Below are 16654 nucleotides of genomic sequence, written 5' to 3'. Positions count from 1 at the left end.
TGTGTGTTTTATAAATAGTTTATTATATGTAATTAACACTTTTATATATTATTATGCATATATTTAAAGTTTTTAATTTTTTAATTTTTTTATTTTGCTAGTCATTATAATTTCATTGTATAAACTCACACTATGAAGTAATGAACTTAAAATTAATCTTTTTAAAGTAAAATTTGACACATGACTACAATAATTTAGCCGCTGTCCATGAACAAATTATTATAATCGTATCGATAATCTAAAATACGTTAAAACGAAATTTAGTATTATCTGGTGAGAAGTTATTAATATTTTTTAACTAACTCATATGTAAAAAAATTACAGTCTTCTCTAATACATGATTTTTACTTTGTATATATAAATATATTTTTAGAAATAATAAGTGTTTCATAATTTAATCATAGGTATACAATTTTTCGTCATACTTATTTCAATTGAAAATGTCATTGATGGAGAAAAATACAAATATATAAACAAATTATACTACCATGTAAATAGTGAATTTAATTAACAACTACTATAATCAATCCGTTTTAATACACGAATATTTTATGGAATAAATAACTTGTGAATACTTAATACGGTACATTCAACTATTTTACAACATATAAAATTATGAAAAAAAATTAAAATAATCATTATGCACTTTTAATATTTATAAAATATTTTAGTTTTTTGAATAGTTTAGTTATAACATATTAAAGCTTTAATTTAGTTATTTGTGAACGTTCAACGTAATTTTAATAAATTGATTAACAATAAAAATAATATTACACTTGTACCATTGTGCAATTTTCTAACAGCATTGAGTTATGCTAAAATATATCGTTATTAGAATAAGTGAGTGTATTATAGTATTATTGTCAAACGAAGCTGATGTTTTAGAACAAGTTAATACAATTTTACAGAACAGTTAATGTCAAAAAAAGAAAAGAGCACCAAGAATATTTAAATCATGAGGATTTTTGCCACGGGTACGAGCATTCGATGTAAATCGACTTTAAATAATAACAATAATAATAATTATAATGGACGGGTAAAGCATTTATTTCTTTAGCTTTGAGTATAACAAATTATAATACCTCACCAAAAACTGTCACAACCATCCAAACGTCGCGTACAACTCCGCGGATTCGTTGAACGGCATTTGTTTGAGGTCGTGAAAGGCAGAAACGTCTGAAAAGTGTATTAAAAACGTTTATTAATGATAATATTATTTTATATAGTATTATTATAATTAAAAATAATTCAGCCGCTGAGGTTGAAACTTTTGAATGAAACGTTGGAGAGAGGAAAGAGGTAAGAAAAGCAAAAAAATGACAGTATACGTTCTATAGAACGCAAAAAAAAAAATTATATTACACCCATATTGTAGACTGTTGCGTCGTTGTTTGTTCGAGAGTATATTGACAACCACTTCATTCTCTTTTCATCTTATACTAGCTGATCAGACGAAAATACGAAAACCTTAATAAATTTATCTTGAGTAGATTGGCCGTGTCCCCAAGTAGACACGAGGCAGGTCACTAAGTTACAACATCGTTAAAATAATGGAGGTGGGTGTAGAATGCACGAAAGTTTATACTAGTAATTTACAACAGACTAACATGGAAATATCGTTTTCAGCTTACTCCTAAACTATTTGATGCTACATACTAAACGTGCTATATACGCGTATATTATTAATATTATAGAGGAAAGAAAAAACTATAAACTTGATTTTATTAAAAGAAATTGTGCGTTTTTAATGCTGAATTTGTATAGTTTAGAAAATATTTATGAAAAGTATTTTTATTATTATTATTTTTGCTAACAAGAGTAATTTATTAATTATCTATTTTCTGTGAAATAAAAAAAAATATTAAAAATATTACTAAACTGATTTTGAATATATTCAATCAAAAAATGAATCGAAATCGCGATAGCCAACACCACTCTCGATGAATGGTAAAAAAAAAAATATTTCATTTAAAGGAAACGCATTATAGTGGATAGTATATAAAATAAATTTGACTTTTAAAATTAGTTTCATGAGAGTATAAAATCTGTTATATAAATTTTATAAATAATATTGTAAATTTTCAGTCGTTGGTGTAAACCATGAAGATGAAAATATTTTGGTTTTAAAAACCATACATGTGTAGAATATCGTATTGTTGTTCACCCGTCAATGCAAAGGTTGATATAGGTTAAACAATTTCTGTTGTGACATTGTGTACCGTGTCTATGATTATCTTATATGCAAATTGTTCGACTTTAAATGTTTAGTATTATCCTAAAATTTTAATGTTACTAGGAGTTTTTTTTTTACATTATATATTATGTTTTGCAAATACCTATAATAATACAAAATACTAGTTTGAATGAATGTTCAATTCGTTAAAAAAAGATATATATCTATTATATGTCTCTTTGAATATTATTGTTTTAACTGTTTATGCTATATTTTATAACTTTTCATATTTTTATTCACAAATTGTCTATTTTGATTATCTTTTTCTTGTTCACCTGAACAACAAAAAAACCTTTTCCCACAACTATAATATTGTATTCATGTAAATGTATTTGTGGAGCTCCAATGCGTCGCTTCTAGTTAAGCTTTATTGACTTGTTTAGTATAATATTTTCGACTATACAACACAATGCACACAGCACGTAACCACCTATATTCTTTCAAACATAGTATCTAAATCGTCACATTATTTATATACTCGTAATTGAATTCTAAAAAAAAAAAAATGAAATGTATAATGATAATTTCTCCCAGGACATGAACCAAATTCCACAACTTCAAAAAAAAAAGCTAGTATTGTTCATAAAAACTGTCACAGATCACAGCAACAAATATGGGTGTTTACTATTTACCTGTTTCAAACACAGTTTTCTGTATTTTAAATTAAATGACGTTATTATTTCCAGAGAATCAGTAATAAGATTAAAAAAATATTACTATACATTACGGTATGTTATATTTTACTAAAAAGCAAACCAATACGATGATACCATCAATATTCAATTATCACTGTGCACAGTTCAGTTCGCTGTAAGTAATTTAATTAGCACATTAAGGGTCTTGTAACTCAAAATAAAATGTCGGAAACTCTATGTTGATACTGCAGAGTCAACAAAAGAGAACGAAACAAAGGGTTAGGTTAGGTTAGGTTAGGTGTACCTATTATGATAGTACAGAGCAGTATTATGTAATTCACTAAAAGTTTTAAGCTACACATAATTTTGAAGATATGTAATGTAGTTACTTTAATTTTACCATTTAAAAATGAGTGTTTTCTTATTCATAATATTTACTTAGGCGTTTTTCGAGTAAAATAAAATATATACTGCAGTACGTCTGAAATTAGTTTAATATTTGAATTTCATTTTCATTGTTAAAATTTCCATACCAGCTATGTAATCGTTTTGTAAACGAAAAAAAAATGATAATAATACAATTTTTCATAATAAGACCACATTAATAATACATTTAATGCGAGTAAAATGTAGGTAACTATTTTATGCTTAAAAAGCATTATTTAAAATTATTATTTTTGTGTTAAACATACCTTACTTTTGAATCAGGTTAAGGAAATTCAGTAAAATATTAGTAACAATGTACATATTACCTATACAAATATCAAATATATATCTATATATCTAAATATTAAAATTAGCTAAAAAATATTTTAAAAATCTAAATCTATCGCTAATAATAATTATTATTATTATCATTATTAATCATAATATCAAGCAGTAATTATTTATGATATTATATTAGTAACATGATATACTAATAATATCAATAAAAAAAAATAACCTCGTAATGGGAATTCCTAGAGGAAAAAAAACGTGACAGCTCTGTCTTGAGCAATGCCAGACAGACAAAAGTGAAGTGTCATCACCGAAGTCAACGATTTATTGTCTAGTAAAATTGATGAGTAACCGAGATTAGATACAAAACAGGTGTTTAAATACCTATTGTATTTTTTCTATTTATTACTTAATATATGTATCTATTAGCTTATCGTTTTACAGTATGCTTGTTAATCGTTGAGAATTTCACCCAAATTTCGCTGGTCTATAAAGAAAAAAAAATCATCTTTCAGGCTTTTAAAAATCAATGTTATGTTATTATATGTACATATATATATTAATCGTAGTCTTGAAGTTACAGTGGTGCTGACTACCCATTTCGAAGAAATTTCACGTAAAATGGAAGAAACCAAGTGAATAATAATATTAATAAAAAAAGCAGTAGGTCATGAAGGATTCATCGCATCTGGGTTCACATTGCTATTTGTCGTTTGCAAGCCGACCGCGTCCAAAGAAAAACTACATAATATATAATATCTTTGCACACCCTCACCACTACCGTTACAGGATGGCAGAGAAAAATTTCTGGACATTTACCAAATCCCTTTCAAACGCCATTCTGTAGCAACACGCGAATAAAGTATATATATATCTTATGTATTATACGTCACTATTCGCACTGTATCATCGTTGCAGCCCACCGCGACGCAATATTATAACACGATAATACTATATAGTATATACATCTCTCCGATCGTCACAAATCCACCGTCACGATCGACATAATAATACACTGCAATAGTCAGTGTTTGGTGTTCAAGGAAAATCCTTCCGCTATACCAATAATAACTCGCCGGACATATTATCGTCCGGTCGGATGTTTATTGCATTTCTCTAAGATGTTGAACTTGATCTCTCGAAAATTACATGGCGATAAAAAAAGGAAAAAAAAAGAAAATGAAAAAACCGATAAATAATTTTTGCATCAAAATTAAATTTAAAAATCTCCAAACGTTGTATTAATATGATATACCTGAATAATTCATTAAACAATAATGAAAAATTATAATGATTTAAATGACTTTTTCTCGTCGAAAAACCAATTGCATTATCATAGTAAACCGAGTGCCTGATATGAATTATATAGTTATGACATTACGATTGATAGCATTCTATAATTAATCATTATTATACGTATATCAATCCTAAGAGTTTTTTGGTAGTAATAATATTAATAATAATAATTGTTTCATATAATATTTTTTTATTTTTATTACTTTATAGATGTTGGTCGTTGTAGAAGAAAACCATCTATCCATTGATTATATTTACTCGTTATTATTACTTATCTACTATACAATTTGTATCAATATTTAATAATATCTATCTTATGAAAATATAATGTTATTTTCTATATACAACATACATGTGTACAAATTATCACATATCATACGTATAATAATATTATGATGTCAAAATAAATAAAACAAATCATTATTTCTTCCGAAATTTGACTCGCAATAACATTAAGATATTATGCTACATCTGTATATTACGTTATATTATATTATTGTCTTATAAGTGTACAACATAACACATTTGCTTTGATTAGAACTGATTTTGAATTGTGAACTTTAATATGAGACTGAATTTGTCTATTGTTCAAATATCGTGAAAACTCAACGACAATTCCATATATAATTTTCTTGCATTTAAGTATGATAATAGGTTAATACACTTTAATAGTAAAGTTTACACCACAAAATCGTTTCAAATGAGAGTAAATTATTATACTATACGTTTATATGACAAACGGGGATTTATGCGACCTTATACTTTGCATTTCATTTTTGCATGCTTATGTTTATGGTTTTTCCCAAAAAATCTTATAAATATTTCCTATGAATTTATTATTATGTATATGAAATTAATATCATAAAATAAATACAACCGACTATGTTTTTTTTTTATTATTATTATTATTATTATTATTATTTTTATTGTTTAAAAAATAATCATCAATATGTTCAATCAAATACATTTTTTGAAAACTTAACTTTTGTCAATATTTAAGTTAAAAAAGTTAATTTTTTAGTTTGTTTTTAAAAACAAGGTTAAGACAATCAGTGTACATATAAAATAAATCAATAGAAATTCAATTAATATAGTTTACGTAATGAAAATATATTATGCAATCATTAGGGCTATAAATTTGTACAAAATTATTTTTAGCCTACTGAAAAACATGGCTTCCTTTAAATAAAGTTGAAATTAAATACAAGTAGATTACATTTTAAGTTTTATTTTGAAATAATTGTTTTTTTAATAGAAGTTTCGTATATTTTGTAAGACGTCAATTATTGACAATTTCTGATCTTGACGTATTTACTATTTAGATATTTTAATATTTTAATGAAAAATAACAATTTTTCTATGAAGTTTTTAAATTTTTAAATTATTTTCCAGATAAACATACTATACTACCATAATAAAAAAATATTATACTAATAGTATTGTAAATAAATTATATAAATTGAATTAGTAATAGAGACTGTTGATTTATGAAATAATTCAAATTCCGTTGTGACCTGCTACTTGATGACGCGCGAGATTTACTCAAAATAAACTATACTTAAAAGAAACTTCTAAGGTTTAAAAATACTCTAGTAAATGGTTGAGAACAACAAATGAAAGTACTACTTATATTGCCGTAAGAACTTATAAAAGAAAGAGAGAGTTGTATAAAAACAAGTCTTTTGTATTCTGTAAGTTACGTGACTTAAAACAATTAATCCAATTATTATTATTTGGCAATCACAAAAACTTTTTATTCTACTAAAATGAGATCATTTTATTTGCAAAAAATAATACATAAATACTAGAATGTTTATCAGTTACATTTAGATAATTCTGTTATACACTAATATTATTATATAATTATCTAAATGATGAATGGTGAGTGGTGACTTTAAAATATAATACTAATTTTAGAGTTATGTAATGGAGTAATGATAAACATTTGAATTCTCTCGTTAATTATGTTATTTAGTTCATATTAAGTTATAACTTCAGTATTTTAATTATATTTTGTTTGATTAATCAAAAATGTATTAAAAACTGTTTTTCCAAAATGTTTCTTTCATAAGCAATTATATTGTCATTGCGTGTTTAAATTTAACAAAGTTCTGTAAATTAATACTTTTTGAGAAAAAAAAATATAACATAACGCCTTCAAATGAAATTGTAAAACACTTTCTCACAATACTTATTATTGATTATAAATTAATAAACATAAATACAATAAATAAATAATAAATTACTTAGTGATTACATTTTATATTTTATTTTATATTACTTAAAATTAATTGAAAGAAATATAATAATTTAAAAACCATTAAAAAGAATAATATGCTTAAAAATGTACCAAATATATTATTAAGTTATTATTACTTATAAGTTGAGTTACAACTTATGTAAGATTTAAAATATTTGAATAAGTTATATTAACTAACATTTTTAATTAATATCAAAAAAATTAAAAATATTTCATACTTATATCCTAAATTTTGCATAAAAAATTGTTTTCAAAATGTGTATACTTCTTGAATTTGTAATTTATTATAATACAAACATAGCATTTATAATAATACATTGTTAATTAATGTTTTCTAGAATTATGGCATACAAAGTCACAAACGCAACTTATATTCACGTATATTATACGCTGTACGTTAATATTTATACGTTTACAACATTTCCGAGTTTATATAATTATATTAATATCTATTGTATTCAGGAATTGAAGAAATCAATTATGTTAATTCTGTATGGAAAGTTAATGCATTAGTATATTTTGCTACTTGAAATAAGTATTGTTAATTTATATAAGACACATTTTAGTGTCGTGAGATTTTGAAATCCTGTAAAATTTATAAAATTGGGATTCGATTTTTGCTCATACCTCTTCCAAATATGGATGTTAAACCACCAGTTTATCATAAGTGTATATTATTATAGAGTTGATCATCTGCACTGTCTTAAAATGATCTTAATAATAAGTGCCGAACTTTATTTCATTTCCTGACAGCGGGATCGGCTTAAAAACTTAAAATAGGATTTATCGACCTTGCACGTGACTCGACCCAGACGTACAACAGAATTCGAATTAGTATACATTCTAAAGTGCGTTAAGTCCCGTGGACTGGGAAAGAAAAATGTCGTGAAGTAGCAACAAAAAAAAAAAATACTCGGGCTGGTAGATGGTGCACATCAGTATGCGTATATCGACATTGACTTAGTAATAGAACTATAATAATATAAGTAAAAGTGGTCTGTGGGGAAAAGTTCAAATGCATGTAGCGTACTCTGTACTGTGCGGGTGCACCCTCATATTCGGTAGTAATTAGTACGTAATTATTTTTTTTTTTTCATTCGCATTTCATGACTTTCGGCGTGTTGTCACGTGAGCGTACGACGACAACCTCTCACGTCAATAGTTTTAGGTATATTATGTGTGACTATAGATCCAGTAGTATAATAGCAGAATATTACGTAGCTTAATACCAATACTTGTTTTCCGAAGCAAGACGTGCATGTTAAAGGTCTGCACGCGTTGGTCGCTTTAATCTAACCATATCTTTTATTTCTACGTTCAACGTTGTAAAGGTTTTCCGCTCGTTATGATAATATTATTATTTCACCCGGGTCTGCTGCGGTGGCGATGTTTAACAAAAGGATTGCCGTCCTCTTTGCTGCCCGATGCGGGCGAGCTTCTATAGCTGTAAACGCATATGAGTATCAGCCCCCCCGTCGACGACGGCGACAACGATGCTGATGCCGTGCTGTTTCCTATTTCTCGTGTTGGTTTATTATTATTGTAAGTAAACGCTTGTGTGTTACGTTCACTATTATCATTATTATTATTATTATTATTATTATTGTGTGTTGTTTGTTGTCTTTTAATACAATTGTGTATATATATATACCTACATAATTTGGAAGCGCGTACGCATGTGTATGGGTGTAGTACAACATATGCCAGACCTCATGTACTAGTCGACGGGACGGTTGTGAGTGTGTGTAAAGGAGACTTATCGATTCGGAAGTACTGCCAAAACGGACGTGCATTTGGTATCGTATTGTAGCTTTCACGTACGCGTGGTGGGTCCGGACGCACAGACCGGAAAAAAAGCCGCCGGTGTTCCGGTCGTATTAGGTTTATACCCGAAGTCCCGAACGTTCACTTAAAGTTTCGATTTCCAATGTAACTTTTAAATTATAGACGGTTAAATAATGTTGTTTCGTAAATCGTTTTCGCTGACGACGACGGTAAGTACACACACACACAAGCACATACACACACGCTACCGTTGCAGCATTGGACATTTTTTGTTAGAGTGCATACCCACGCGGTAATAATAGTTTCGACGTTTTTTCTCCTGTTTCTTCCACCAACAGTTTAGTTATAGCACGTTATTATTACGGTCCGCTTTATAGATTACTGGCAACTAATGTTCCCTGCCCGTCGTTGGTAAGCGGATCGTTTTAGTCATGAGTTTGGAAATAATTGAACACCAATACTCGTTTGAACGTATCAATAATTCCAGCATTACGGATAGTGTTTGTATGTGTGAGAGAGTGTGTGTAAGAGAGATAGAGACAGAGAGATAGATAGATGCATCGCATTGCGAATTCCGTTTTATAAATAATAAAATAAGAGCGGGAGAAGTGCTTGTTTTTTTTTCTATACTATCTGCTAGAATTGGAAGAAACGTATAAACGGGCCAACTAAACGGAAGCGGCAGTCTCAGATTCATCGTCGTATATCCTCCTTAGTCCTTACACCCGTGGCCATATTACAAGCTGTAACTGCTTACACAATTCAATACCTTGCAGGATATGTGTGCCTAATGTAGAGCTTTGTTTTTAGCGTTTGTGTGTGTGCGTGAGTGTGTTCGTATGCATAATATATAACAGAAGCATTGAAAACATAAATACTATATATTACACATGGAAAATGTCTATGGTTACTTAATCAGCCATTTGGTTTATGAGACCACATTAGACAAACGCTTGACCCCTCACTTCCATCACTGGTAACCAAATAATAATAATATACCAAACTAGCACAGCCACTGCCGAAACCATTCAACGAGGTCCATAAATCGAGTAGAACCATGCAATTCACCGTGGTCATCTTGGATAGTTTGACGAATGGACGGTCGTTATGATGTTGAATGGCGGTGGAATCGGTGAGGCCGTCAAAGAGATAGGTAAGCGGATTAGCAAACAGAGTAGGCTCTGCTGCAGCGTAGACAAAAACAAATTTTAGCTGACCTGCAACCACTGCACCACTATTATATATAATATGCTTGTATTTAATTATATATACCATTATTTTCGTATGAATGAATGTACTCGTAAATGTACCTACCTATGTTTTATTATATATCCGATACATTAATTCCCCCCCCCCTAAATGCGTATTTAAACAAAATGTTATTTAATGGGAGTGTTATTTTAAGTAAATATGGATTTTATAGTGAACAAATTGTTAAATTTAAGTATTTTAAATAAGAATCATTAAATTTAAAAAAAATATATACCAAAAATGTACTTTAAAGTAGCAATACTTATTGAAGTATAAATGCAATTACTGAAATATTAAAGAAAAGTAATTACATTAATTTCTTCAAATAATTTAACCAATCTTTATGCTTTGATTTTACTTTATGATTTTAGCATTTAAAAACATTTTGTATTATTTTTTTTTTTATTATTTAAATTAATCCACAGCAATAGTGGCTATTAAATAATGTTGACGATATTAAATTATACATCTATGAATACATTTATATTACCTATAACGATTCACAAATTATGATAATAATATTTTATGTTTTATTTAATGTATATCGAATTACTTTGGTATAATTTTGTTAATTGTTATTTATCTAAACGTGGACAGTTAATATATTTCATAGTTCCATATGAAAATATGATGATAACTTAATAATAAATAATATTATAATAATGTTTAAGGAAATAGATAAATGTAAAATTGAATTAATAGTTAATACATTTATTATATAAAAAAATAAGATAATAAGTTGCATTTATCATCTAATAAGTGTCATAGATTATTATATTTAGAATATTTATAGAAAATTTTATAACGTTTGTAGTATAGTTAGTTGGGTGACGTCAAAAATGTATACCTCACGCACCCGTCCATTTACGACAGTATTTCGTCATCGTTTTGATAAGATAAGGCACACAGTCACTGCACTACCACCATCGACTAATATCCCAAAATCACCAAAATGTCCAAAACTATTAATCGTAGTTTTCGTCGCAGTCACGGCTTCTATAGCTATACCACGTCAGCGAACTACAATGTTAAATTCCGTTTTAGTTTCCACACAAACGAAGTGTGCTGTGTATATCGACTAAAACTTTGGTGAAACTAGACTGTTTTAGCTGTTCTAAGTGGACAAAGAATTCACGCGTTTCATCATAACTCTTATTATGTTACATGCACAAAAGCAATTTTAGGACATAAGTCAAACACTCCCTAGAGACACGAGAACACAACCATTTAATATGCGCTTATAAATTGATAACAATTTCTGTTATTAGTTAAGTATCACAACTATTTGAAACATGATGTGGTAATGATTCGAAAAAGTAGTTTCGTTATATCACGTTTTATTTTTGTATGATTTTGAGTGAACCATCGTTATATCTTTCGAATACAAATGAGTCTTAAAATGTTGCGAAATAAATCTATAGCAGGATTATTATATGTTATAATAAATACAAATATATACATTTAGTATACAAGATATACAAGGGGTGAAATTAGGTACTTATTTTACCAAAATTCCTATAAATATAAACTTTATATTATATTATAATATAGGTATGCAGTTAACCGTAAATCTCAAAGGTAAGTAATAGTACTATCTGAAGTTTGAACAATTTTCTATCATTTTATGTCACTAAATTACATCTTATTATGATTAAATACATCATACAAATTATGTTAAAAAAAAACAAATTAAGTGTGAAGTATAATATACAATACATGAACATAGTTATTATGTAATAATGCTTATTTGATGCATAGAGGCAAGAAAACTTGTATTAAATATCAAATACTTCAATCAGTAGCGGTTTTTCAACATTTTTTTTTTGCGTTGGTGGAGGCTTTTTAAAATATCATATTTAGTTTTATTAAAAACGAGTATAAACTATACATTTTTTATAATTCATTATTGAAATATATTTTATTATTGAAAATTATTGCTATTGCAGACAATTATGTAAAATTATAAATATGAAATTATTATTGAGAAATTTAAAACTACTAATTTCATTTATTAATTCAGTATATTTGAAATAGGTGCATACAAATAACACCATATGATATATAATTGGTATCTGGTGTGTCAGGACTCCGGGAGTACTGGACCTTCACTCACAACCAAATATCCACCACTTCGAGTAATTAATATAATTAAAATTAATACTAACTAACAAATAAAACAGTAATTATTATAGATTATATATATAACAAAATAACATTTACTATTATAGTTATTCAAATTATCTTTCTAACAACGGAGAAAATACTGATGGAACTGATATTGACATAAATTATAATGCTCAAATTCATTTTCGGCGAAGATGATTTCTTTAGAATCAGCATATTGTAGTCCTGATTAATATTAAATCTACAAAAACCCAATTACCTTTGTACCCATCATTAATATTCTGTTATTCATTATAAATATTTACCTATTGAAACATTTTCTCCATATAATTTCATAACTATGTAATTTTTAAAACCTTATAATATATTTATAAATTTACCTGTTTTTAAACTTATATTGTTTTAGTTGCATAAATATTTTTTTTTCTAAATCGAAATAAATGTGTTTATTCTTATTTAAATCATAATATTTATTTAACCATTATAATACAATATAAATATCATCACATATTTGATTATAGATTATATAATAATTATATGGTTATTGTTATCCAACATAATAACAATAATGGTAAGTATAGTACGAGAACAATTATTTACATTTGTTAACTGTAAATAATTTGACAACAGATGTTTTTAAACGATATTAAAATAAGCGAGATCAACATACCTTTTTATACAAAAATTTAAATATAAAACTCAATAATGATATAAGATAACTAACAACAAACAATTATATAATAAACCAATCATTTTTAATAACTGACATGATTTTAGATACTATAATATTATGTTTGTAGAACGAGAATATTTAGGAGTGCTCAAATGTAATTTTTGAAGTGTATATCATATCATAGAGATTGGCAACTTCATCATTTTTTTTTTTTTTGTCCTCTATTTTATTTTAACATGTGTTCATATTTTAAAAAAATCATCATCAAAGCCACGTTCTATTTTTACTAATAACAAAAATTAATATCTGTTATGATATAATATGTATAACAGTGATTATATACTATTTAATTTATTTAATTTTGATAATTATCGATGCTAGGTATCTCAAGAATTTAAAGAACCACCGCTTATTTACTTACAAATGTGGTCTATGCACTACACTTGTAATTATATTATAATTTCTTACCGTACAAACTGGGTAAAAAATAGGCTTTGATAACTAGTGACAGGTAGACAGAATTACAAAACAGTTTTTTTTTTCATGTGATAAGACTGTACTAGTAAATTTGCAGAGTACAATAATAACAGAATTCATTCCACAAACATTTTAAAATCTTGATAATTGATAATATAACCTATAGTTTTATCACAAAATTAAGTAATTCATATTTAAAGAATAACGGGTTAACTACAGATACCTGAACACAATTAGATTATATAGTGAAATCACCATGTTAAAACCAAAATTAGATACATACTACTATTATATATACGTTTGTAACCATATCCTCTTTCAATAGGAGCTAATGTTTAGTAAAAAGGCATTTATGTAGACAGTTTGCTTGAAGTAGAACTACTTTTGCAAATAATATTAATTCACCAAACATCGAAATTAAAGACATAAAATAAACTGGCTTAAATTAAACGATTAATCAAACTCAGTGTTAAATAAAAAATCGTTAAGTATTTATATTGGAATGAAAATTAAATCAACTATCTAATTAATAAAAAATGTAAAAGTCCAAAAATGTAGATATTATCTCTATATAGAAGCAAAATAACTTTGTCAAGAACACCCGAAGAATGTTTATTCAGTAAGAAGAAAAGAAATTTAAACTATCCTTGTGATGTCTTAAGTTCATACATAAATAGTTTTGACTCTAATTCGACAAATGACAGATACTACTTTGTCTAAGATAGGGATGTATTTAGATTGTATGAAATTGCTTTCTGTTAACGGTTGATATCTAAAAGCAATCCGTGTGCCAAGAATTGTTTCAAATATTTTACACGTCCTTAATACCTATAATGATTCCAAATCTTATTTAATCTCTTTTGGCCATCCATTCAATGTAAAAATCGATCTATCCATTAAGAATCGAAATGGAACATTCTGTGTAGCTATTGTAGAGTTGAGGTTAATTTATCCGAAACTAGCTTGTTTCATTGTTTTCTATTTTACAATTCAGCTATTGTATACTTTTTTTATTATGTTAACAGTTACATTCACTCTGAGTTTTAAAGTTATATCAATGTATAATATTATCAAAATAAATGTTATAATTGTTGTAAATGATTGGCTCTATAGGTTTTTTTAATTTATTCAATTTATTATTATTATAACTATTTGATTCATACATTTTCTAAGAAATGAACGAAAAAATAAATCAAAAAACTCATTTTATCAATATTTATATTTTTTGATTACAATCAAATAATTTAAATTATAGACATTTTAATTAATATACTAAATGAGATATGTACCTACGTAGATGATGTGCATGATTTAAATATAGAAAACTTATTATAGAGGAAATGAAAAAGGTATACAATTTTGATCTTTAATTATGATTAAATTGAAAATGTATAAAATGTATTTGATTTTCGAATCTCACCTACTTCCTTAGTCTTTAATACCAATAATTATAGCAATAATAGAGTTAAGTTGTCGTTTAAATTCTAAATTTTTAATTCCTAACGCTTAAAGATCTATGAGTGTGTTAGTGACATTCAAAGTAACATTACTATACAGTTATAAATAATTCTTTATTTGATACCTAACTAATTGTATGATAATTTTATCAATTGTTTTTATCAATTCATTTATATATTATATAATATATATAAACATAAATTATTATACATTGTATTAAAAAAAAAAGTTAAGATGACTGTCTTAAACGTGTGATATCGTTAAATAAATCGCTTCTTTACTCCAACATATTACATACGGTTAAAAACGATGTTAAAAAAAATAAGATTTTGGTACAACTTAGTTTAGAGAATGAAATAAATAAATAACCAGTGTCACAAATTAATATTAAAGAATCCTGATAAATATAATATTTTAATTTTAACTGAAGGGTTAGAAAATATTTTTGAACAATATGCTAATTAGATTATATTGTGTTTTTTCAAAGTTATTTATTTAATTTCAGTTAAACTTTTTCAATAGATCAAAAATATATTACTATCTTAAATTTTTTCATAACCTATGGGTAGAAAGAGCAGCCAATTAACTTAAAAATATAATGAAAGTGAAATATTTTAAAAATAACGATTTACTGCTAAGGGCACTAAGGGCAGTAATCACGGTAGTGTTAAAATATGTAATAACAATTTAATTATGAATACCATAGTTTTTACTTTGTTATTTGGGTATTTTATAATAATAATATGAGTTGCTATGCTGCTTTTGTGGAAACCCGTAAAAATATATTGACTAAAAAAATACTGGTTAGATACAATTTGTGAAATTAATAGCTTTTTCCTTGGGAAAATCCATATATTATTATAGTATAATACATTTAGTACACTAGTATGTAAGTAAGTTCATTGAGATGTATATGTTACGATATGATATACTTATAAAGTATAATTATATTCGTAAACTAACAAAAGTCGAGCGTATATTATAGACGTGTTTATGAGTTTTCATTTTAACATAATATAAATGTTTGTGCGATTATTGTGACAACGATATATTTTTTTATTCGTATATGGTTGTTTGACGGGAGCGGGTGTGAAAAAAAATAATAAAAATACATCCCAAAAAACGAATGTAATTTATACATCTACCCATACGAGTTTAATACAACTACTCTTGTGTGGACACGACGGGACGCGCGTTCAAGACATATAGCGAATGTCGGGAGTTTACAATATTCTTGGTTTGTTATTCCAAATAACATTGCATCGGGTTCCGTAGAGACACATTACGGACTGTCACGTACACTCCCCGCGCGAAAACTGCCGAAGGAAACGCGAAAGGATCGAGTTTGAAAAGTTTGCACACGTATCAACGCGCGAAATCACGCGTGTACCTGTCGTATCCGTCTCTCGGCTCGGTGTTGCAGCCACCGAGACTCCGTACAATTTGACGAAGCGAAATTTTAATACAGTATCACTCATTATTATTATTTTAATCATTATTATTATCATCGTTTTTATTACTCAAGAGACCCGAGGATGTCAAATGAAGTCAAACATGAATCCTATTCATATTTCAATAAGGGTAAAAGATATACGTTATTATCATGGATGCTGTTAATCATTACTATTTCACGCCATCTTCACTAATTTAAAAAACAGTTAATTATAGATTATTTGCAATTAATTTATGTTTCTCAATATTTAGATCATAATCGAAATTAATAATTATGCGATTGAACGGAGTTA

General features: G+C 26.9%; 1 protein-coding gene across 7 annotated transcripts in view; it reads right to left on the bottom strand.

Moving 5' to 3' along the window:
- The window catches only part of LOC114127635 (junctional adhesion molecule A-like), a 284156-nt gene that overhangs the window by 181830 nt on the left and 85672 nt on the right, over nt 1–16654 (bottom strand). For 4 of the 7 annotated variants that reach the window (XM_027991934.2, XM_027991950.2, XM_027991942.2 and 1 more), the window contains one exon: nt 1088–1176. The exons of 1 other annotated variant lie outside the window; for it this stretch is intronic. The gene's annotated coding sequence lies outside the window, so the exon portion shown is untranslated. Of the gene's footprint in view, nt 1–1082; nt 1177–16654 lie in introns of all 7 variants that reach the window. 2 more of the 7 variants (XM_050201995.1, XM_050201996.1) reach the window with 1 other exon arrangement.

This window comes from Aphis gossypii, chromosome 2, assembly GCF_020184175.1.
Source record: "Aphis gossypii isolate Hap1 chromosome 2, ASM2018417v2, whole genome shotgun sequence".
In the NCBI taxonomy this organism is placed as follows: Eukaryota; Metazoa; Arthropoda; class Insecta; order Hemiptera; family Aphididae; genus Aphis; species Aphis gossypii.
This window is presented reverse-complemented; position numbering and strand designations above follow the sequence as displayed.